We start from the raw sequence: 26351 nt of genomic DNA, 5'->3' as shown, positions 1-26351 counted from the left end.
TGTTCGATTCCCGGAGAACCACGAGACATTTAGTCTGGGTCGCCATTATTCTAGTCTGCTGTATCTATAACTGAACTAGGGACCTGGATGTAAAGCGCCGGTTGCGTGCCTTTGTAGGGCCCGGAAGTGATAATGAGTTGTATCTAGTTTATTTTACATGACCAAAAGTTCGGTTAAGTGAGAGAGAGTGGCCGAGGCTTGGCTGTTACCATGCGGTCGTGACCAGAACATAGAGTAATTACCTAGTTGCTAAGTCACCTTTTTTTCCTACCGTAATTTACTAGTATTAAGTCTCTTTATAATATAAAATCTCGAGGAGATGGGAACATGTGCCTTTGGTCACGTGATCCAGCAAAATGTATGCGTGGGCAAAGTGACGTAAAGCACGATGATTTTCATTATTTTTCGATGTAAGGGTATAAAGAGAGAGGTGTTGTTGAGTAATTATTGTAACTAGAGAATGTAGTTTTTTTTTGAGTAATCGATTGTAAGGGGAAAGACATCACACTGAGTCTATCTCGAGTCTGTAATAATAAAGATCTTAAATTGCGTACGCCGTCATCCCCCACTCCCTCTTGCACCACGCAGTTTTAGCGTGTCTCACTCGCTCACCGGCCGTGATAAGTGGCAGATTTTTTATTTATTTATTTTTTTTTATGCGAGGAAGAAGGAACCAAAGGCCATGAGCCCGCAGTAACAGTTCCCTCCAAGAGAAAAACAAAATACAATAGAGAGCCAAATTCAAGATCCGATCATTTGGAGATGCCTGGACACACTGCGCTTGAAAGACTGGAGATGGTTGGTACTGTCGTCATCCTCCCCCCCCCTCCAAGGAATTCCGTAAGTAATTTGATATTAATGTTTGGTTTGTTGAAGCGCGAATAGTGATATTCCACGAGTGATAATAGTGACGAAATTAAGAACAGACTCGGGTAGATTCGTGTTGTCGTTTCTCAGGAGGTGTGTAGCGGTGACGCCATTAGCCTTTGGAGAAGCGAGTCCTGTGTTCCTGCTCACCTCCCCTACATATTAATTTATAGCGGGTCCAAGTGCGAAGGTCGAGGTACCAGTGAATGAGTCCAAGTCCAAGTGTGGAGGTCTAAGTACCAGTGAGTCCAAGTCCAGGCATGGAGGTCGAAGTCCCAGTGAGTCAAGGTCCCAGTGTGGAAGTTAAGGTCGGGAGTGGCAGAGGACTGGACCATTGAAATTTGTGCTCAGAGGGACGATTATGAAGAAACACATTGGACCGGGACAGAAGAGCTAAGTTTTGTGGATTTGATAATCGGACCATATATTTTCCTTTGAACAACGTGCCAGCTGATTCAGGTTTCATCTGTAAAGCAAGTAGCTGGGGAAGATTTCTACCTTTTGGTCTTGTTAATACACATTCCCTCCCACTCGAGCTTTATTGTTTGTATAACCCTTGAGAACTGGTGGTATAGAGCTTACCTAGTTGTTGTTAATGTGAAGACTTAGAAGCATTTTGGGAAACTGCGAAGGTTGGGCTTGGGTTGGCCTAGTTGGAGATTGGCCCCATCATTTTGGCATGCTACCACTCTTAACTTGGCCACTTGAAATGTAATAAACGTAACCGAAGAGGCCGCTAATGGGAGAGAGTCTCCAATCATCTGAGTTCCTGACCGTTCCAGCACACAGTGGTCATCAACAGTGACTTGTTTTTTGCCCCTTTTGACCATGTAAAGTCTGGATTGCAGAGGTGACAGTACACCTTATTATGGGAAAAGGTTTTGGTGCTTTCCTTGTCAGTCTTACTTATGTGACTGTGTTTATGCCTGACCCACAAAATACTGCACAGGCATGTAAGGGTAATAATAAACTTAGTTCTTCCCCTGGCCTCGTCATTCATGCCTTCATTTTTGGCTTCTGGGGCTATCCATCTCAGAAACAACTACGGTGGTGTAATCAGCAGTAAATGTGGGTTCGTATTCTCAATAGTTAAGGAAGCTTCTAAAAACCTCTTCCTTTTATAATGACTTATTTTTGGTTATGGCTAGGTAATATCCTTTGGTATGTTATTTATGGAGAATATGACGATATTCGAAAGATTCATACGCTTAGTTAAAGATAATAAAGTGTTCCTCAATCCTGTGATATGTTCCTTGCACCGTAACACAATGGTCCCCAGTACCAATTCGCGGTTGACCACGAGACCAGTGGGAAGGCTCTCCTTTCCGTGGGCTGTTTGCACTTAGAACTGAAAAAGATACATGGATTGTAAAGGAACGTGTGTGCATCGTAGTTTGAAGGAATGGTTTTTTAGTGCTTTCTTTTTCACACGCACTAGTATGTAACTGTGTGTCAGTGCTCCATACCCACAAAATGCTGTCAACACAGGTGGAGTTAAGGTCTGATACTCGTCCTCTTCTGAAATTCACTTCCTATCGAATCAGCTCTTCCTCTAACCCCGGCCTTCCTTCTAAATTAGCGGCAAGTTTAACAATAATATTGGTGAACGTTTCCACAGTAACATTCTCTTCGGCGTTATCTCTTTACTTTGCCCTGTTAGAACCTACTAAAAAAAAAAAAAAAGGCTCTAGTTTGTATACCAGTGTTTGCGTGTTGTAGAAGGGGATGTTTGTATAATGATTTCCTTGCCATTTCAACAGTAACATTAATCTTTTACAACATTACGGTTCTTGTTGTGCTAATGAATGAAATGGAGGATTATGGGAACATTTTTGCCCATAAGGCAATCAGTAGCTGTAGCTCACTAATAGCGATGTCGGTTTCATGCTGATATAGCATTTATCACTGAAAATTAGTAGCTACAAACGCGAGGAGGATGCGTGTTTCTCTCGTTCTACGTCTCCATCGACTCTAAGGCTAGAAACATAGGTCGCGTCTGTCATCGAAATGTGTAGTGGTAGTTTGTGTTTTCATATGGTTGTATGCTTTTGCACTCTGTTGTTTCATGCTGATCACACACACACACACACACACACACACACACACAGCCATTCCAATACATCAATTTCCAAATGTATGATTCTCACTACAGATACCAAGTATCCTTTCTCACTTCTGCGTTGGAATAAGAAATTTATGGCTACCACTCTCCCTTCGAGCAGATTTGATCCTGAAGCAAATCTCATATGCCTATTACAGTACCATTATACTTCACTCAAAAGTGACTGATGATAGCTGGCTTATGCTTGATAGCTTATACTTTCCACGGGATGCCCTGATATATTATATTTCTGCAAATAAGTTTTACATCCGAGTCATCTATTCGATAATTATTTCGAGTGCACGTGCTTTGGTTTACACAGACGGGGATGTTACACCGCCGCACCCATAGAAAAACCGTGATTGCTGAACGAGAGATGTTTATACTGCTGTGGCTGAGCGGGCTGTCGTTCCAAATGATAGCGAGAAGCATGGGAACAAGCATCACCACTGTGCGGAGGTGGGTGAGGCACTGGCAGTCGGAAGGGGACTTGCGATCTTCATTGGCAACAAAGTCAAACAACACGTCTTCCATTCAGTATCATTATCAGTCTCCAGCAACACCGTATTATTGTGGAATATGAATATCGAAGGCTATACTTTTACTTTGTGTTCCTGTGCAATGGCAAATGTTTCTTATACTTGTGGTTACAATTACGAACACTATGCGACCGATAAGGTTAAGTTATGTTTCAAGTTGCAACACACACACACACACACACACACACACACACACACACACACAAATTCAGAAGTTTGTAACATTTCACCAGTAACTAAACTACCGTAATATTCGGCTACAGTTAATTACAAATGACTATATTAAATAGTATCATAACCCTGCATTAATTACCGAAATGAAATTATACAGTATTTTTTATCTGTCGTAGAGATTCTGCCTTTCTTTCCCGGAAAAAAAAGAACATGAAGTAGGAATCTATAATTTACAAATAAATTTAGATTCTGTGATGCGGTTTGATTTTCAAACTAGAAGCAATCTTCCGATGGGATCTCACGACCCACGTAGCCTGAAAGTTGTTCCCTGGCACATCATTTTGCACCTTCATTTCTGATTTGACGCAAATTCAGGATGTAAAACACACACAAACCACGCCAGCCAACCAACTTCACAACTGATATCATTACCACTCGCTCACTTCGCAATATATTAGACCTACATCTCCTTTTTTATGAGGCTTTTCATCCTCAAGTGACGTCATCTAACGCACAGACGCAGTATAGGTAAATGGAACCTTCCAAGTAATTACATGTATTTACAAGATAATGTAGTTGTCCACGAGGGTTAGACGCAGTAGCATTTAATTTATTAATAATAAGAATTATTAAAGAGAACGTAATTTCTGGGTTATAAAAATCGCTTGAACCGATATTCTGTTATGGCCTGGATGAGATGTCGACTGTCATTCTCCCTCGTGAGGTCTGCACTTCTATGTCGCAGGGGCACAAGATCATCAGCCCTCAGGCCTGTCTCTCTGGCGGTTCTGGATTTCGAAGCTAATGTGGTCGAGAGTCGCATAGACCGGTGACTCCAATCAATTAATGTCTTTATTAACACTGTAATATTAATAAATATAAAATAATGTAATAAAAGTAACAGTAGATAGTTGCTAACCACAGCCATTGGCATGCTTGGGGCCAATGGATTTGGAAGAGGTGATTAAAATAAAGTAGAATTGGTAGATGGGGGTGCTTACCATCCACTTACTCGATGAAGTGCTGCTCTCGGGTGTCTGCCCTTTCCTCCATCCTTCATTCCTTCCATCCTCTTCTGTCATTCTTTCCTTAATTCTTTCCTAGTCCTTCTGCCAATGGGTGACTTTACACTCCCTTTTCTGTCTTTCTTTCCTTCATTCCTTCCTCCTCCTTCTGCCTGTGGGTGACTCTACACTGAGTGACAAGCCAAATGGTTTCCTGTACACCAGGAAACATTTTACTACGTTATGTGGTAACCATATAACCAAATTTTGGCACTTGGTGGTTCAGTGGACAATTACGGCATCTCATTCGGATTAAGCCTGTGTAGGTTTATATCCAAGGGGTGGTTGGGATTTATTGCTCACGTAATGCCACTCAGGGATGAGTGAGACTGGTCACTCATCTTAAATGTCAGGACCAACTTGCTTTTCCCCGGGCTCCTACACTCCTCATGGGGCAACGTAGGATTGGATGATGAATGAGTGAATGAATCAGTAGTAGTAGTAGTAGTAATAGTAGTAATAATAGTATAGTAGTAGCAGTAGCAGCAGCAGCAGCAGTAGTAGTAGTTGTTGTTGATTTGTGCGAATAGTAGTAGTAGTAGTCATCCCCCCCCCTCCAAGGAATTCTGTAATTTGATATTAATGTTTGGTATGTTGAAGCGCGAATAGTGATATTCCACGAGTGATAATAGTGACGAAATTAAGAACAGACTCGGGTAGATTTGTGTTGTCGTTTCTCAGGAGGTGTGTAGCGGTGACGCCATTAGCCTTTGGAGAAGCGAGTCCTGTGTTCCTGCTCACCTCCCCTACATATTAATTTCTAGCGGGTCCAAGTGCGGAGGTCGAGGTACCAGTGAATGAGTCCAAGTCCAAGTGTGGAGGTCTAAGTACCAGTGAGTCCAAGTCCAGGCATGGAGGTCGAAGTCCCAGTGAGTCAAGGTCCCAGTGTGGAAGTTAAGGTCGGGAGTGGCATAGGACTGGACCATTGAAATTTGTGCTCAGAGGGACGATTATGAAGAAACACATTGGACCGGGACAGAAGAGCTAAGTTTTGTGGATTTGATAATCGGACCATATATTTTCCTTTGAACAACGTGCCAACTGATTCAGGTTTCATCTGTAAAGCAAGTAGCTGGGGAAGATTTCTACCTTTTGGTCTTGTTAATACACATTCCCTCCCACTCGAACTTTATTGTTTGTATAACCCTTGAGAACTGGTGGTATAGAGCTTACCTAGTTGTTGTTAATGTGAAGACTTAGAAGCATTTTGGGAAACTGCGAAGGTTGGGCTTGGTTTGGCCTAGTTGGAGACTGGCCCCATCATTTTGGCATGCTACCACTCTTAACTTGGCCACTTGAAATGTAATAAACGTAACCGAAGAGGCCGCTAATGGAAGAGAGTCTCCATCAATCTGAGTTCCTGACCGTTCCAGCACACAGTGGTCATCAACAGTGACTTGTTTTTTGCCCCTTTTGAGCATGTAAAGTCTGGATCGCAGAGGTGACAGTACACCTTATTATGGGAAAAGGTTTTGGTGCTTTCCTTGTCAGTCTTACTTCTGTGGCTGTGTTTATGCCTGACCCACAAAATACTGCACAGGCATGTAAGGGTAATAATAAACCTAGTTCTTCCCCTGGCCTCGTCATTCATGCCTTCATTTTTGGCTTCTGGGGCTATCCATCTCAGAAACAACTACGGTGGTGTAATCAGCAGTAAATGTGGGTTCGTATTCTCAATAGTTAAGGAAGCTTCTAAATACCTCTTCCTTTTATAGTGCCTTATTTTTGGTTATGGCTAGGTAATATCCTTTGGTATGTTATTTATGGAGAATATGACGATATTCGAAAGATTCATATGCTTAGTTAAAGATAATAAAGTGTTCCTCAATCCTGTGATATGTTCCTTGCACCGTAACACAATGGTCCCCAGTACCATTTCGCGGTTGACCACGAGACCTGTGGGAAGGCTCTCCTTTCCGTGGGCTGTTTGCACTTAGAACTGAAAAAGATACATGGATTGTAAAGGAACGTGTGTGCATCGTAGTTTGAAGGAATGGTTTTTTAGTGCTTTCTTTTTCACACGCACTAGTATGTAACTGTGTGTCAGTGCTCCATACCCACAAAATGCTGTCAGCACAGGTGGAGTTAAGGTCTGATACTCGTCCTCTTCTGAAATTCACTTCCTATCGAATCAACTCTTCCTCTAACCCCGGCCTTCCTTCTAAATTAGCGGCAAGTTTAACAATAATATTGGTGAACGTTTCCACAGTAACATTCTCTTCGGCGTTATCTCTTTACTTTGCCCTGTTAGAACCTACTAAAAAAAAAAAAAAAGGCTCTAGTTTGTATACCAGTGTTTGCGTGTTGTAGAAGGGGATGTTTGTATAATGATTTCCTTGCCATTTCAACAGTAACATTAATCTTTTACAACATTACGGTTCTTGTTGTGCTAATGAATGAAATGGAGAATTATGGGAACATTTTTGCCCATAAGGAAATAAGTAGCTGTAGCTCACTAATAGCGATGTCGGTTTCATGCTGATATAGCATTTATCACTGAAAATTAGTAGCTACAAACGCGAGGAGGATGCGTGTTTCTCTCGTTCTACGTCTCCATCGACTCTAAGGCTAGAAACATAGGTCGTGTCTGTCATTGAAATGTGTAGTGGTAGTTTGTGTTTTCATATGGTTGTATGCTTTTACACTCTGTTGTTTCATGCTGATCACACACACACACACACACACACACACACACACACACACACACACAGCTATTCCAATACATCAGTTTCCAAATGTATGATTCTCACTACAGATACCAAGTATCCTTTCTCACTTCTGCGTTGGAATAAGAAATTTATGGCTACCACTCTCCCTTCGAGCAGGTTTGATCCTGAAGCAAATCTCATATGACCTATTACAGTACCATTATACTTCACTCAAAAGTGACTGATGATAGCTGGTTTATGCTTGATAGCTTATACTTTCCACGGGATGCCCTGATATATTATATTTCTGCAAATAAGTTTTACATCCGAGTCATCTATTCGATAATTATTTCGAGTGCACGTGCTTTGGTTTACACAGACGGGGATGTTACACCGCCGCACCCATAGAAAAACCGTGATTGCTGAACGAGAGATGTTTATACTGCTGTGGCTGAGCGGGCTGTCGTTCCAAATGATAGCGAGAAGCATGGGAACAAGCGTCACCACTGTGCGGAGGTGGGTGAGGCACTGGCAGTCGGAAGGGGACTTGCGATCTTCATTGGCAACGAAGTCAAACAACACGTCTTCCATTCAGTATCATTATCAGTCTCCAGCAACACCGTATTATTGTGGAATATGAATATCGAAGGCTATACTTTTACTTTGTGTTCCTGTGCAATGGCAATTGTTTCTTATACTTGTGCTTACAATTACGAACACTATGCGACCGATAAGGTTAAGTTATGTTTCAAGTTGCAACACAGACACACACACACACACACACACACACACACACACACACACACACACAAATTCAGAAGTTTGTAACATTTCACCAGTAACTAAACTACCGTAATATTCGGCTACAGTTAATTACAAATGACTATATTAAATAGTATCATAACCCTGCATTAATTACCGAAATGAAATTATACAGTATTTTTTATCTGTCGTAGAGATTCTGCCTTTCTTTCCCGGAAAAAAAAGAACATGAAGTAGGAATCTATAATTTACAAATAAATTTAGATTCTGTGATGCGGTTTGATTTTCAAACTAGAAGCAATCTTCCGATGGGATCTCACGACCCACGTAGCCTGAAAGTTGTTCCCTGGCACATCATTTTGCACCTTCATTTCTGATTTGACGCAAATTCAGGATGTAAAACACACACAAACCACGCCAGCCAACCAACTTCACAACTGATAACATAACCACTCGATCACTTCGCAACGCGGGTGGTAAGCGAGCAGAGTGGTATTGTTTTCATCTCATTTGCGAGGATGGCTGGCTGGCTTTGTGTGTGCGTAAAGACGATATTTCATGAACGGCTTGAGCTGCCAGCATGAAACTTTCAATGTATTAAGATATGTCCAAAATCTTGGACGAGATCGAAAATGGGCCCTCATGGTCAAGCTCAAGGTCACTAAAGGTTGACTAGTTGACTTTTGGAAGCCATTTTGGTGACCTTGACACCGAGTGTCCATTTTCGAACTTCTCTAAGATTTTGTCCATATATCGATACCCTGAAAGCTTCATGTTAATGGTTCAAGACGTTCATGAGATATCTTGTTTACTCACACACAAACAAAGCTAGCCAGCCAACCTCACAACTGAATACACTACCACTCCACTCGCTCCACAACCCAGACAATAACTGATCAGCTAAATGACCAAATTACAGGCAATAATTTCTGGCTGATGTTTTAGAATGGCTGACTTTTAGTACAATTATATCGATAATAAGGATAATACGAAGTTATAATTTTGTTTTTCCCATATTTCTTGTTGGCATTCCTTGGACGACCTGATCATTTAGGTACTTTTTTTTTATGTGCTCGGCTCTAGGCATAGGCTTCACAGCCTGCTCCCAAGGCCCAGTAGTCCTCCTACATATCATACACCTCTACATGTCACCACTTCAGCACTAACACCCACCGTCCATATTGAATACATGGCAGGGCTGTCTCATACAGGACTGGTGTATTGATATTAGTGGGGGTATTAACACGACATGTCGGCGGGTCTTCTGGTAGATCGTTAAAGCCTGCTTTACATGAAATTCAAATCCTTAAACTGTTCCCTGACCCAGCGGGGATTGAATCTGGGTCCTGTAGGACCGCAGGCCACCTCTCTACCGATTGAGCCACCGCCTCCCCCAGTTTACATGCAAAGTAGTGAAGGTGTACTCTAACGCAGGATATTTACACATAAAGTGATGTACTCTGATGCAGGATTTTTACACATAAGGTGGTGTACTCTAATGCAGGATTTTTACACATAAGGTGGTGCATTCAAACCCTGGATTTTCACATGCGAGGTGGTGTATTTTAACAATGTATTTTCACATGCAAGGTGGTGCACTTTAATACTGTATTTTCACATGCAAGGTGGTGCACTCTAACACTGTATTTTCACATGCGAGGTGGTGCACTTTAATACTGTATTTTCACATGCAAGGTGGTGCACTCTAACACTGTATTTTCACATGCAAGGTGGTGCACTTTAATACTGTATTTTCACATGCAAGGTGGTGCACTCTAACACTGTATTTTCACATGCGAGGTGGTGCACTTTAACACTGTATTTTCACATGCAAGGTGGTGCACTGTAACATTGTATTTTCACATGCGAGGTGGTGCACTCTAACACTGTATTTTCACATGCAAGGTGGTGCACTGTAACATTGTATTTTCACATGCGAGGTGGTGCACTCTAACACTGTATTTTCACATGCGAGGTGGTGCACTCCAACGCAACGCAATAAAGTTATTCACCATCTCCCTGATGATTTTCATTTGAAAGATGTTTCACTCTAAGTCTATAAGGTGCTAAAATTTTGCCAATATAGTGTATCTTTGCGATTCCATTTTTAATCCCACATATACCTAAATCTTCTGTACCTATTGCTCCTGTAGCGGCCCCTGACTTCCCTAGCCACGAACCCAATGGACCTCAATAAAGGGTTGTTTAGCTCATCTGTCAGTCATTTAATAGAAATGATTGAAATAGGCAAGAGGTACAGCTGGCCACATAAAAACCTTGGACAGTTTCTACGTTAAAGGAAGACCTAGCTACATTTTCCGAAGTTCTTGCATCACAGTTATTTGGTAATTTCGGCTAATACTTGACATGTCAGTGCCACCAACAAACATGTGATGATGTCAGTGTTGACAAGTGTACCAAATTCCAGACCTCTATTACACACTGATGCTGTGTCAAGCTCATACGTTTCCATCTGTACATGATATTAGTGTGTTACGTTCAAAGAAACAGCATGACACTAGGGAAATTATGTGTGGGATGTACAATGTCTCGGATCTGTTGTAAAGTCTGTCAGCAGTGCATTACTAGTTTCAGCTGGAGTATAAGAGACTGTTGTCGCTATTACGTCAGTGGAAAGGGAATATGCTCAGATGTCAAACTGGGGTTGGAGGAATTAAGGAGGACTTGGGCCCGTATCGATTTAGGTTAAGGAAGGTCCCTGACACCTCTCCCTATGTGATTTATTTTGCTTATTATACGCTACTAATTATGTGATGAGGACTCCATTCTGGCAGGTGGTGGAAGCTCCATATCACCTTTTCCCAAGGGATCTATTTTCCTTAATATACGTTACTATCGTATTTCTTGTTGCTTAAATCATTTTTATACCGCCATGGTCTGCATAGGTATGGTACAAAAGGATAGTAACCAGCCTGATCCAAAAATAAATCACGGAGGAAGAGTTGCTCCGGAGCCTCCTTAGCCGACTACAATATGGAACTAAATCTAAATCAAGTTTGAGGGGTCTCTCCTAATCTGGATAAAATCATGTGAAAAGAACATAATAAAATCACAATAATAATAATAATAATAATAATAATGATGATATTATTACTAGTAGTAGTAGTAGTAGTAGTAGTAGTAGTAGTAGTAGCAGCAGCAGCAGCAGTAATTACAATAATAACTCACCCATTGCCTCATTCTCTCTTAAGGTCCTTGCTCTGATGCCATATCTCTTTCTCAACAAGACCCGCCCATGAGCAAGGAATGCGGAAAAATTATTAAGGCCATCCAAAGTGCGGGTTGAAACATGGTAGAGGTGAAATCGACAACCTACGTGAGGAAGTAAGGGCCTTACAGATGAGAATAAGCATCCGAGGCAAAAGTAACCAGAACACAAACGATGTGGCAAGGATTTTTGTCAGCAAGATGAGACAGGGGATGGTCACGATGGTGACAAGATCTCTGTCAGCTTAATCACCAGACTGAGAACTTGACCTGACAGAAGAAACAATGAAACAACTAAAAGAAAAACATCCAACTGCACGACAAGCAAGTGCCCAGTCAAAGCTTGACGGGAACTCCACCCAATCTAATCATATACGAGTATGACAGGATAACTGGAGATATGGTGTGGAGGAAGGCAATGCACACACAAGGAGGGACAGGACCATCAGCCTTGGATGCAAAATCTTGGCGAGGAATCCTCCGTAACATCAAGTGTGGAGAGGCTGCAACAGACCTGTGTAACACCATTGCCTCACTGGTGAGGAAGGTGGATTCAGGTCAGTGCAACAATATCAAAACACTGATGGCTTGCTGACTAATCCCCCTTGATAAGAATCCTGCCCATCGGGGAGGGTGAAGTCTTAAGACAAATTATAGGAAAATGCATCATGGAGGTGGTGAAAGATGATGTGAAGCAGGCAGTTGGCATCCTCCAAATGTGTGCCAGCAGGCAGGAGGTGAGGTAGCAGTTTACTCCATGAGGAAAATATATGAGGAAGAGGAATGTCAGGCAGCATTATTAGTTGATGCCTCAAACGCATTTAACTCCATCAACCGGGAGGCAATGCTTCACAACATCAGGGTTTAATGCCCAGCATTTGCCCAAAATGTGGAAAACACCTACAAAGAACCAGCAGACCTCTACATTGTGGGTAAGACAGCTGCTCATGATGTCGGTGTAATCCAATCCACAGAAAGAACTACCCAGGGGGACCCCATTGCCATGGCTATGTACGCCTTGGCTGACAGTGCTGTAACAACAGATCAAATACGAGGCCACCAAAGTAAAACAAGTAGCTTATGCAGATGATCTCACAGGTGCTGGCAAGGTGGAGGATGTGAGGAAATGGTGGGACCTTTTTACATCTCATGGTCCTGAAATAGGTTACTGCCCTAATGCAAGTAAGTCCACCTTGATCTTGAAACCATTTTACTATTACGATGCACAGAAGGCCTTTATAGGCACAAACGTGATAGTGACTAAGGAAGGTCAGAGGCATCTAGGTGCTGGTGACTGGAACTAAGGAATTCAAAAACCAGTATGTGAGTGATATGGTAACGATATGGGTAGAAGAAATTCATGTATTATCCAGCCATGCAAAAACAGAACAACATGCAGCATACAGTGCATTTGCGTCTGGTGTAAAGCACAAGTGGACCTTCGTGATGAGGACCATACCAGACACCGAGTTGCTGCTACAACCACTGGAGGATGCTATCAGGGATTCATTCCTTCCATCTCCGACCAATGGCCATATCTCTATATAAGAAGAGACGGACCTTCTAGCACTACCACCCAGGATGGGAGGCCTTGGCATTATAAATCCAGCAGCTGGGGCAAGCTACGAACATAGAAATTCACTCAGGCTCACTGTATCTTTGTCACAGAAGATTTGTGCCCAGGTTGAGACGAGTGAAATCGACCACCAAAGGCAGAAAGACATAAAGACACAGATAAGCAAGGAGCGAGAAGCAAGACAAAAGGACCAACTGCAGCAAATAACCGAACATCTAACACCAAACCAGTGCAGAAGAGTTGAAACTGAACAGGAGGTTGGGGCATCGAACTGGCTGACAACCCTGCCTCTCAAGGCAAAAGGCTTCCACTTCAACAAACAAGAATTTATTGATGCTATAGCCTTGAGATATGGATGGCCAATAGGGAACCTACTTCAACACTGTGCCTGTGGTACTGCTTTTGATGCAAACCATGCAATGGTTTTTAGGAAGGAAGGCTTTGTTCGCATCTGACACGATGAAGTACGCAACCTCAGTGCCAAAATGCTGCAGGAAGTATGCCATGATGTTACGACTGAGTCAGCTCTGCTACCCCTGGACAGCGAGCACTTCACCCACACAACAGCAAACACATCAAATGACGCAAGAGTGGATCTCGAGGTTTCTGGACACGTGGGCAGAGGGCGTTTTTCAACATTAGGATATCTGACCCCAAGGCAGCATGTCATCATGAACTGTCTCTAGAAGCTTTACACAAAAGGGATGAGCAAGAAAAAAAAAAACTATCAAGAAAGAATCCAACATGTGGACCACGGTCAAATCACTCCCCTTGTCAGAAATTAATTTATACAAGTCGGTATCCTCACACGACACCGAAAATGTAAGAAATTTCTGGTAAACAAATCGTAGGTCCTCACTCGAGGCAAAAAAATTTTGTCCTTAAGTAAATTCACTTAAGTCCGTTAGGTTTAAGTGCACCATAACTGATACTTTAACTCACCCATTTATTACTCTCCTATCTCCTAGCTAACCCCCCACTGAACTGGCCAATTCGTAAAGGTTACTTAGCTAGAAAGAGTAGGACAGCATATGACGATGAGCCTGACTATTAGGTAGGTTGCCTGGGCATTCAAGCGTCCTTGAGGTGTGTATTTACAAAGTGCTAGCTCGACGAAGTCTACAGTAGGAGCAGAGTGAAGTGAATGGCAAGCTTCTTTCTTCCTCATATGATTTGAAGGTGCCAACTATTACTTAATTACAATGCTAAATACACTTAAATTACATCATGATATATACAGGGCGAACCTAACTAATTAATCTTAGTTCGAATTAAACTAAAGCCAAACCAAATATTCCCTCTATCTATGTAAATATATTAAACCTACATCTCCTTTTTTATGAGGCTTTTCATCCTCAAGTGACGTCATCTAACGCACAGACGTAGTATAGGTAAATGGAACCTTCCAAGTAATTACATGTATTTACAAGATAATGTAGTTGTCCACGAGGGTTAGACGCAGTAGCATTTAATTTATTAATAATAAGAATTATTAAAGAGAACGTAATTTCTGGGTTATAAAAACCGCTTGAACCGATATTCTGTTATGGCCTGGATGAGATGTCGACTGTCATTCTCCCTCGTGAGGTCTGCACTTCTATGTCGCAGGGACACAAGATCATCAGCCCTCAGGCCTGTCTCTCTGGCGGTTCTGGATTTCGAAGCTAATGTGGTCGAGAGTCGCATAGACCGGTGACTCCAATCAATTAATGTCTTTATTAACACTGTAATATTAATAAATATAAAATAATGTAATAAAAGTAACAGTAGATAGTTGCTAACCACAGCCATTGGCATGCTTGGGGCCAATGGATTTGGAAGAGGTGATTAAAATAAAGTAGAATTGGTAGATGGGGGTGCTTACCAACCACTTACTCGATGAAGTGCTGCTCTCGGGTGTCTGCCTTTTCCTCCATCCTTCATTCCTTCCATCCTCTTCTGTCATTCTTTCCTTAATTCTTTCCTAGTCCTTCTGCCAATGGGTGACTTTACACTCCCTTTTCTGTCTTTCTTTCCTTCATTCCTTCCTCCTCCTTCTGCCTGTGGGTGACTCTACACTGAGTGACAAGCCAAATGGTTTCCTGTACACCAGGAAACAATTTACTACGTTATGTGGTAACCATATAACCAAATTTTGGCGCTTGGTGGTTCAGTGGACAATTACGGCATCTCATTCGGATTAAGCTTGTGTAGGTTTATATCCAAGGGATGGTTGGGATTTATTGCTCACGTAATGCCACTCAGGGATGAGACTGGTCACTCATCTTAAATGTCAGGACCAACTTGCTTAGCCCCGGGCTCCTACACTCCTCATGGGGCAACGTAGGATTGGATGATGAATGAATGAGTGAATGAATCAGTAGTAGTAGTAGTAGTAATAGTAGTAATAATAGTATAGTAGTAGCAGCAGCAGCAGCAGCAGCAGCAGTAGTAGTAGTAGTTGTTGTTGTTGTTGTGCGAATAGTAGTAGTAGTAGTAGTAGTAGGAGGAGGAGGAGGAGGAGGAGGAGGAGGAGCAGCAGCAGCAGCAGCAGCAGCAGCAGAAGGGGAAGCCCAGGATTTTCTGAAACGTGAAGCCGGTAGACTGGAGGCGGAAATTGCCCTCCTTCTGCAGCTTATCATCTTCTGTTCAGAGGATAGGGAAGTTGCTGTTGGACGTTTCTATGACCATGAAGCTCCATCACCCAGTAATGGCTCACCACGTGATGGCTCACCTCTTCAGCACCTGTTGACAGAGGTAGCAGAGACAACCGGATTCCTTCACTTCAATAGGTTTCTGTAATGTAAATAAGGATTGGTTCTGTGAAAACGTAAAAAATAATCCTGTGTTTTTAGACAGTGAGCATAATAAAAAGTCCTTTGATTGAGGGTTATTATAATCATGTAATATGTGGATGTTTGAGACAGTGTTTAGACAGAATATTTTGTGTGTGTGTGTGTGTGTGTGTGTGTGTGTGTGTGTGTGTGTGTGTGTGTGTTGGATCTGGGAAAAGCACACATAGAATGACCAGGATGTGGATGATTCTGACGGCGCCTCTCAAATAAAAAACTGTCAAATCTGCAGTTGTCTTCATTCACCCATTGCCACTCCCTATGAACTCATGATTATTCAGCTCGGTAATAATTCAATGACCCTCCATCTGAACGGATATTGATTCTGGCTTTCTTTTGCTCAATATTCTATGAATGGAAAGCTTTTGCAGGCTCTCAGGTTTTTATTTCTTCCTACTTAAATAAGGAATACATATAAGAAGTGCAAAGAAGATATTCATATTTTTCCTGTACTTATATAACTAATTTGCCGTGTAAATGGATGGTTTATTAAGTGAAAATTTCCGTTCATAAGTATCTCTAGTAGTTCATTCAGGCAGAGGTCATCTTTTCAGTATGCTCTGGCGAATGTCTGATACTAATCGTTAAAAAGTTAATGGTGGAAGAGTCTAATCCGTATCATTTTGAAGGGTTTCTACAGAGCTATATAAAGGTAGCTGGAGTTACCTAAAACAACAACGACAACAACAACATCAACAAGAACAACAGCAAAACAACAAAAACAACAATAATAATAATAATAATAATAATAATAATAACAACAACAACAACTATTATAATACTGATGAAAGAAGTTCTCGTAGTGAAAATATTAATCCATTTATCGTCTAATATTCATTTTTATTTTTCCAGAAACCAGTATGCAAATACAGAGGATCGTGACAACAGCAGTTGCTCTTTGGTTTATTTTTGTTATGGCGGCGTTAAAGACTGTGGATGGTGATCAGCTGTATCCAGGTTGGCATAAGTACACATTGCAGTACATGAGACGAGTTTTTTCCTGATCCATGCCAGTGTCACTAAACTCGTAATCATCTACTTCACTTTCAGCTAAATTGTAATGCATGGTAATTCATATAACATGACAATTAGAAACTTATGTAGTTCATTATTGCTTAAAGTCTCATGCACATCACTGAATACTGCAGCACAATGTTGCATTAAGGTCGTGTTTTGAAAGTGTCGTGAACACTTAACCGAAAAACGTTACCCACATACTTATATTATTATATGGTGAAGATACAAAAGTTTCTGCCTAATTTTATTCAGCATCAGGTAGAGGGGCCAAGTTGGTTCAGAACTCCTAAACACTAGTTCATACGTTTTTTCATGTTCAACCATAATTTAATAAGTTCGTTTCGTTTTTTTTCGTTTAAAAAGGCCCCAGCATGCATGCATACGTTGACCATGGTCACCTAATGGTGGCTATCCATGCTGCGCAATCTCTGGCAGCCTCCCTATTCAGTCCTTTATCCCTGAGGTCACACTCAATGACTTCATCCCAGTTTTTTTTTTTTTTTTTTCAGTAACTCTCACAATCGTATCCCTAACGTTAACACTTCTTGCTTTCTCCACTCAATTTTCTTCGCCCATCATCTCCACGTGGTCAAACCTTCTCAATCTACCTCCCCTCATCACAGCATCAATACGCTCCAGTCCCATGCTTCCTCTTAACTCATATCATACACCTAGCCTCCCCAGGTCTCGCATATAAGGATATACTGCATATCCTCCTAATCATTGTCATTTCCGTGCGTTTGAGCCGGGAATATCCTCTTCCTTTACTGCCCAGGTCTCACTACCATAGTCCATTACACTCTTAACACATGTCACAAACAATGATCCCTTAGCAAGGACGGAGAGCCCTCCCACTGTCAGGAGAGGCAACAGCTCCCTGAAATTCTTCCGACCACTCCTCACTCAAGCCACAGCACATATGTCTCTTCCATATATAAGAGACTCAACAGCATGATCAATTCCTTTATGCCTGACAATCTCCACATACTCTCGCTGACAGACCGCATACATGAAATCAGCACTATATCGGTGTCTGCCAAAAATACCACTACACCCCTTATGCACCCACTTATCGCAAACAGTGCACAAGATGGAGCCGATTCCCACGCCCTTGTGGCAAACTGCACATAGCCACCACCCAGCTTATTTGACAGTACTGCCACTTAAACTAGATAGCATCACCTTTGTTTATTTTTATTTTTTATTTTTTTATGCGAGGAAGAAGGAACCAAAGGCCATGAGCCCGCAATAACAGTTCCCTCTAAGAGAAAAACAAAATACAATAGAGAGCCAAATTCAAGATCCGATCATTTTGAGATGCCTGGACACACTACGTTTGAAAGCCTGGAGATCATAGGCAGCAGGAAATACAGACAGAGGGAGACAGTTCCAGAGCTGACCTGTTGCATAAATGAAAGACTGGGAGTAACGGTTAACTCTTGCATTAGAGAGTTGGACAGAAAAGGGATGAGAGTTTGCTGCCAGACGGGTGCTACGCGCCCGTCGTAGAGGTGGAGGAATGCAAGCAGACAGTTCAGAGGAGCAGTGACCATTAAAGTAGCGATAGAAAAGAGATAAAGATGCAACAGTGCGGCGAAGAAACAGAGGTTGAAGGGAGTCAGTAAGTGGAGGAGAGTTAATGAGACGAAAAGCCTTTGACTCCACCCTATTGAGAAGAGCTGTATGTGGGGAGCCTCCCCACACATGAGAGTTGTACTCCACACAGGGGCGGATAAATCCCCTGTATAGAGTCAACAATTGTGCAGGGGTAAAGAAAGAGCGGAGTCGGCTTAGCACACCCAATCTCTTGGAAGCAGATTTTACAAGAGATGTAATATGATCTTTCTAAGATAAGTCCCGAGTAAATGAAACCCCAAGCATGTTCAAGGATGATGCAGGATTAAGTTGAATATTATTAAACATTAGTGGGTATACCTGTGGAAGATTTTGTCGGGTTGATAGGTATAAGAACTGAGTCTTAGATGCATTAAAGACAACCATATTATTTTTACCCCAGTCAGAGATATGAGCCAAGTCAGACATTAGGTGTGCCATAGCCTCATCCCTTGTTACCTGCATCAACGAAGTTGGAGGTTTTGTATCCTTCTATGTTTTCTGTCTTTCTGCCTGTCTGTTTGTCCAGGCGATATCTCCAAAAGTTCTCAATAATTTCAATGAAATTTTGTCGAAGGGTGGGCCATGGACAAATAAAGAATTTGTTAAATTCTGGGGCGAAACCGGATCCAGATCCAGTCTTCACGGATCCGGATTCTTTTTAATAACAATTGCATTGGCTGAGGTATGCGCTCTTCTAATGCTTTCTAGTTTTATCTGCATTTATTTTCTAACCCATGTGCCCCATACCATTTCTCCATTTCCTAAATCTTTCCTCCGTCTTCCTTTCAATCTTGCCCTGCAAGTTTACTCCATGTCTTTTAGTTCTCTTTATATTTTAATGATGGTCAACCATATTGAACGATATAGGTCTGTGTGGCCTATGTACCTTATTTTCTTAACGTAATTACTAACAGTCCACACAGAGCATAAAACTGTCTAACATTATTGTCCTTCGGGTTGGCACGGGACGGTGACGTGATCTTCTTGCATCTTGTGTAACACTGTTTATAGAATGTGCACTGTTTGCAGTAACCTAATGTAAATATTTGCTTTTACTTTCATTGTTTTTTTTTTTTTTATCACCATATTCTTATGTCTTCTTCTGTAATTCTTGTTAACCATATCCAGATGGGACTGAGAAGGAAGGACTAGTAATCGAAGTTCTGAATGCGATACTTGGAGCTGCAAAGGAACGGGATCATTGCACTGTCATTATTACAGAGAATTACTCGGTAGGCTACGAATTTTCTAATTATACTGTAGGTGCATTTGATAATGGTCTATTGTGTTTTATTGCTTCAATACGATTTTGCAATCCATTACAATATGAGCTGGAGAATGAATAATTGCCGTGTTCTAATAATTTACAGTTCAGCGGTGTAAGTGAGGTGGCAGCGCCATGGGGTGTGGGTGTGTTCAAAGTGGCGGCGAGTGGTCAGGACGCTAACGTGACGCACGCACAGCTCTCCCAGGTGGTTAGCCAGGCAGGCTTTGTAAACGTTCTCATTTTACTGCTGAGGAGGATGGGCCACTCTTCCGTCATCAGTAAGGTAATGAAATCTAGCTGCAGATTTGGAATCAGATACGAGATGTCAGAAATGGGAGTGAAGGATACAAAAAATGGAAACACTGACTCACGGATCTGTCAGTTAATGTTGCTTTGTCACCTGGGTTCGCTTGCGCAAAGAAATACCGACGTCTGTGAGACGGGAGTCCACCACGGAGGAAGGAGGAGAGGGGGCGGGGTGAACAAAATAACCCAAGAAGAAACAGGAGGCACAATAAACAGACCCACCGGCAATTCTCAAAAGCTGCCCTGCTTCTACTCTTTCAGTACCATTTTGGCCGAGACCAGACCACACTAAGATAACTACATGGATAAGTTTAACTGAGCTCTTTGAGAATGACCACCACAAGACATCATTAAGTACAGTAACACACTTCCTGAAAGAGGTGTTACAAGGAGTTACTGGTAACATAAAACAAAGCTCCTTCAAACCCACTGACTTCATTGGCACTGACAACATAGTGCCTCATGAGGGGGATAAAGCAGCCAACCCCCTTTTCAACACCAAAGACCCCACTGCACTCCTCAGTGCTTAGGCTGACCAGCCAGACTTCACACTCCCGAAATCACCATAACGATATAGCACTGTCCGGCAAACCTCATCAAGACTTCAGCATCCACATGACAGTTGCCTTTGTCACAGCCACAGTGCCTCCCGGGGATAGCAGTGGATGATGACGAAAAATTCTAAGAGTGTATCCCCGAGTCAACTCAGATAAGTACTTAAGGGCAAACTAGCCAGGCCGTGGGTTAACTTGCTGCTATCAACTTATGTTTGGAATGACTGCTAGAGATCGAGCAGCATGGAAAGCCGCCATTAGGTGACAAGGCCGACTCATGCAAGCGTGTTGGAGCCTTAATAAACGAACGAGTGAACGAACTGGGAATAGCGTAAGAACAGACATAAAACTGACTTGTCACATCCGTCGTGATGGCATCTTATACTCTGTCTGTTTGGGAACTAATTGTGGTTAATCTCTGATATATGACTTTATATATATGTACTGTATAAATACAAATAAGACTAGATGATGATGTCATACTGTTCTTGGAGCTAAGTCACAACTGTGCAAGTTTGTGCTTAAGTTACGCCTGTTTATGTACATTTTTTTTTTAGTTTCTTAGCAAGAGTCCAAAGGCATTTCCTTGGGCACACAAAAGTCGCTCTTTACATCAGTGCTTGGTCATTCCAATTATATTTATGTTCTCGATCACATATTGTAGGAGGCCCTGTTCTCATTCAGTGACTTCAAGTTAAAAGTACCAACAATCAGATATAATTATAAGGTTTATCATCTGAGGCATAAAACTGTCCTGAATAGCTGATATTTCTTCTCAGTTTCTGATTTGTCTACAACTACCTCCTTCAGAGAGTTTACTCTGTCCATGGATATTCGTACCTGGTTTTGTGAATGCCAGAGCTGCCCAGTCATCCCTTCACCACCTGTCAAATTGTATTACTGCAACGCCATCACATCATACATTCCAAATGTCCTTGAATTTTTTTTTGTTTTTTTATGTCCTTTTGTTATTCTTTCAGATATTTATCATTTTACACAACTGTTTGAGCTGGATCGTGGTTCGGCAATATATCCAGATCATGGATTCCTGACATTTTTGCTGCATAACTGGACTTTGGCGTCAGTAATTGTATATTAATAGAATCATTCTTGTAAATAATGGTCTCTCTCTCTCTCTCTCTCTCTCTCTCTCTCTCTCTCTGCATATATGTAAATATATATTTGTACACACATATCCATATGAATAATTCGTCCATTTGCAGATAAGGAAAACCTCAACATCCATAATGGTGGTGGTGGTGAGTGACGACCCAGCTTTCCTTGCCGCCTTCGCTGAGTGGTCTTTAAAGGGTCGCCTCCTGGTGTGGTCGACGAAGTTCCTCGTCCTCACCCGTCTCCTGCTTAACCGCCTCCTACACGTACGCGGCACCCTGGCAAAGACCAACTCCATGCTTATCATCATAAACAATAATCCCTCTCCAAAGTAAGTTTTTTGTCGTTCATACTCTTTTGTGTGAAGTACTTATGCACGTTTCTGAAACTGCAAATCATTAATTGCAGCAGGCTCAGAAATGAATGAATATTATAGCAGAAAGCATCACATATGACTTGATAAGAGCTCTACCCGTGTTACCACCTTGGGTCACAAGCACAATAATTAAATACAAGTTATTAATTGGCTATCATGTGAAGATGTGTGAGCTAGTAAAGCTCAGGTCAATGATTAGGGTTGAAAAGTGGGTGAGTTGACTGGAAAGGTGTTGGTGATACGGCATCAGCGTGGTGGTGGTGGTTACAGTGGCACGAGTATGGCCTTTAAAGACGGGAATGATATGAAGATATAGACTAATTTTGGGAATGTTAAAGTTAAGTTCTCTCTTACACCGTTGATGTAAGAGTGGTGTTTGATTTGGACACTAGAAACCATCTGGGGATGGGATCTCACCACCCGAGCAGCCAGAAAGTTTTTCCTTGGCACATAAGTTTGTACCTTCATTTCTGATTTGATGCAAATTTATGATGTAAAACACACACAAACAAAGCCAGCCAGCCAACCTCACAACATATAACTTTACCACTCCACTCCCTTCATAACACGGGTTGCAAGCGAGGGAGTGGTATTGTTTTCATTTCAGTTGCGAGGTTGGCTGGCTGGCTTTGTGAATAGATAAATTTCTTATGAACACCTTGAGCTGTCAATTTGAACCTCTCAGAGTATGAAGATATGGCCAAAATCTTGGACGAGTTGGAAAATGGACACTCGGGGTCAAGGTGATCCCGAGTGCCCATTTTCGATATCGTCCAAGATTTTAGCCATATCTTGATACCCTGACTGTTTAATGCTCATCGCTCAAGCCGTTCATGAGATATCTTGTTCATCTACACACAAACAACGCCAGTTACTCAACCCCTCAAATGAAGACTTTACCACTCTGCTCGCTTCGCAGTGCGAGTGGTATAAAGTGGCATGAGTGGAAAAGATTATGCACGGCGAGCTGGGATGACAGTCTTGGGGGAAACAGGGTGGAGCATGCTAACAACAAAAAATTAGCACACATAGCTTCAATGTACCTCATGTCTTAAGACACAGGTGACAAATCGTTGTAAACGAATGCACCAAACATCACAACCTGTGTCAAGAAAAGAAAAGAATGATCATAATTAAAGACAATAATGAACGACATCAAGAAACCAGTGAGATATTTCTTATATTTCTCAAATGTACTTAACTGTGAACCTAGAGGATATAGCGACTTTTTAGTAGGGGAAAGGACAAATTTTGTGTGTTTTCAACTATTCTCTCACATAACCGTTTAGCCACATAAGCCAATCGATCTCTCTGTGGGACAAGAGTCGGCGAATGCATTGACTATTTTCATATGATTAGAATACACGTGATTAATAATTGTGATGCTTGTGAAACATGTGCATTGTGAGAGCTAACATGAGAATAGTTAAATAGTGTCTCCGGTGCTATGACGATATGGAATAGGTGCAAGAAGGAGCTTTGCAAAGTCGGTTATTCTTTGAGTGATAAAAAGTTTCTAAGCTAGGCTGATAAGTTATGTACTACATCACAGGGCATTCCGATGTTAACCTCGTGAATCCCGTGACGTATTATAGACGCATTTTCACGTCACCTACAGACGGTAGTTTAGGAGATACACATCAGATTGGAGAGGCTCCTAACATGAAGAAGACTGCCACTGGGCATTACTTTACTAACCTTTTACATCCCGTGATATATTATAGTAGTATATTCACATTACCACCAGCTTAGGAGATACATTTCATATTGGAGGGCTTCCTAACATGAGGCAAATCATCTGATTACATGAAGAACACAATACAAAAGACGCCACAGCGTAGTATGGATTAACTGTTCATTATTGCCTATGTTCGTTTTCTAATATCTGTCTGCTCGGTATACGAAATGGACTTCTTGAATGGGGTGGAGGAAAATAATATGACAGATTCAATATGCATAAAGGATATAGTCTTCAGTTCACCCTTGAACTGCAAAGTGTCAGAAGATTTAACAGTACTCAAGAAAAGATTTACACACTCAAAACGTAAAAAAACTATCAAGATTCTTTTCCTAAAGCATAAAAAAATGTATTAATTTTTGCAGTTTTTGTTTCTCTATTACAAGACACCTTATCTTGCAAGGGATGAACAGAAACAAATCACCTCCACTTCGCCTTTTCCTTTGCCGTTTAGCTGCCATCCCTCTAAGGCACACACCCCGTTCCATCCCCTCCCCACCTGCAGCTAAAAAGACAAAGTTCTGTTCAGCTTACAGAACCTCACCACAGCCAAAGAATTAATTACTTGTATTTACTTTTGAAGGTGCAGCGTGTTTGTGGAGCTGCCTTACAGCTCGGGGGACTCACAGCCACAGAAGGTTGCCTGGTGGACTCCCTCACGGGATCTGCCTCCCACCTTCCTCCTCCCACTCTTTCCTGACAAGTTTTACAGGTATGCGTACTGAGTGCGTTCTCTTCATTACTAGGATTTTACCTAAACTAGAGAAGAAATTAACATCAGCTGATTTAATTAACAAAACCAACCTTTTCAATACACTGACGTCTTTATTTTTTTTTTTATACCTTCAGGCAAACTTATTCACATTAGGCGATCCACTTTGTTGTAAAGAGGCCAGTGAAAAGGCTACAACTGACCCGTCTACGAGGAACCCAACACATTTCTCCAAAACAGGATAAAAAGGCACTGGGATGAGTGAATGACTAATATAGAATAAAAACTAGTGGCAAAACTACCAGGGCCTTGTTTAGCACCTAACTGTGAAAAAGGCGACAATATAAATAACAAAAGTCGATAATACCACAAGATAAAGGAGTAAAAGTAAGAAACTAAAACCACTAAACATTAAAGCTTACAAAGGAATTTGGGTACCACCACAAAGAAGAACGTTCCTCTTCCCACAGCACAGCCATCATCTTAAGCACCTACGAAAGATGGTACAATCCCTCACCCGCTCTGTGCTTTGAGCTGCCTGGAGATAGCAAGAGTAAAAAACAAAATGATGTCATCATTGTGAACTTGGTATATCGAAGTGGCCAGGAGGTTTAGTTAGATAAACTTAAAATCATTAAGGAATGACCATTATACTTATTGTCGCTAAAGACGTATTCCTTCAGTTTAGCACACTTTTTCTTCTTTAAAGCCTTTGAGATGTGTTGGTACTACGTTCAATGAACTGGAAAACAAAGTCGTGGAAAAGACGGGATAGCCAAGAACTCTTGTGTATTACAGTATAAATCCTATTATGAAATTTTTTGTGTAGCTGGAGGTCAGTAGTTCAGATTATATATGTAAGAAAATGGTAAGGGGTTCTAAGGGCAATATTAGGATATTAACCCCCCCCCCATCCCGACGTTTTCTGGGCAGTGGTATGCCCCGGTCCCGACATTTTTGGACCTTTTTTTTTTTTTTTGCTCAAACATCCGTTTTTGGTGAGAAACATCGAAAATTCATAGAGAAATCGCTCACCTGAGGTTTAAAATACTCGATCCAGGTAGGAGTACCTCTTTACCTTACAGGGTTTTCTATCAGGCTGGCTGCAAAGAAATCGAGTTCTATGGGAGGATAACTATTCCACACCACTCATAAACGGTATTTATTTATTTGGTACGAATTTATATGTAGTATGAGAGTATATTGGTTTTCAAACTGTAATATAGGCATTATAAGCATTGTTTTGCTCACTAACTCATCACCATTCCTGACCTTTTTTTGCCACATTACCTGATCATCATTTCTGACTGTTTCTTTCTCTAATGCTTGTCCTCCACATTGTCATCGATTGGGGAATCACTCTGGCCCTGAATTTAGTACCGTGACATGACATGACTTTTACTGGCCAGGTCACTGATAACAGGTGAATTGCTGAGAAAAGGGCATGCAGAGGGGGGAGGAGGTCATGCTGGGTACGGCATTGTCCTTGCCTGGCATCTTGTAGAGGAAGGTGTCCCGTGTATACGTGCCAAAAATCACTCGCGAAAATTGAAAGTTGTGCAAAATAAATTGAAAATTGTGCAAATTAGGGACCTTGCAATGTTGCCGCGTTAATTTACGTCTCCAGGATATGAGTGCACATCATGTGAAGACGTGAATTCACGTCTCCGGGACGTGGCGGGTTAAAAACTGACTTCTTTAACAACTCTTGTAACCGATAGGTACAAATCTGAGAGATATTTATCAAACTGGTGACAGATTTTTTATGGTAGATAAGGAATTGTCAACATTTGTTCGGACATGACGAATATTGATCTTTTTCCTTAACCCGCCCCGTCCAGATCGATTTTCCATCTCTGAC

The sequence above is a fragment of the Coenobita brevimanus genome, chromosome 40 (assembly GCF_032717465.1).
Source record: "Coenobita brevimanus isolate Jiangsu-jjx chromosome 40, ASM3271746v2, whole genome shotgun sequence".
Taxonomy (NCBI): Eukaryota; Metazoa; Arthropoda; class Malacostraca; order Decapoda; family Coenobitidae; genus Coenobita; species Coenobita brevimanus.
Note: the sequence above shows the minus strand (reverse complement) of the source record.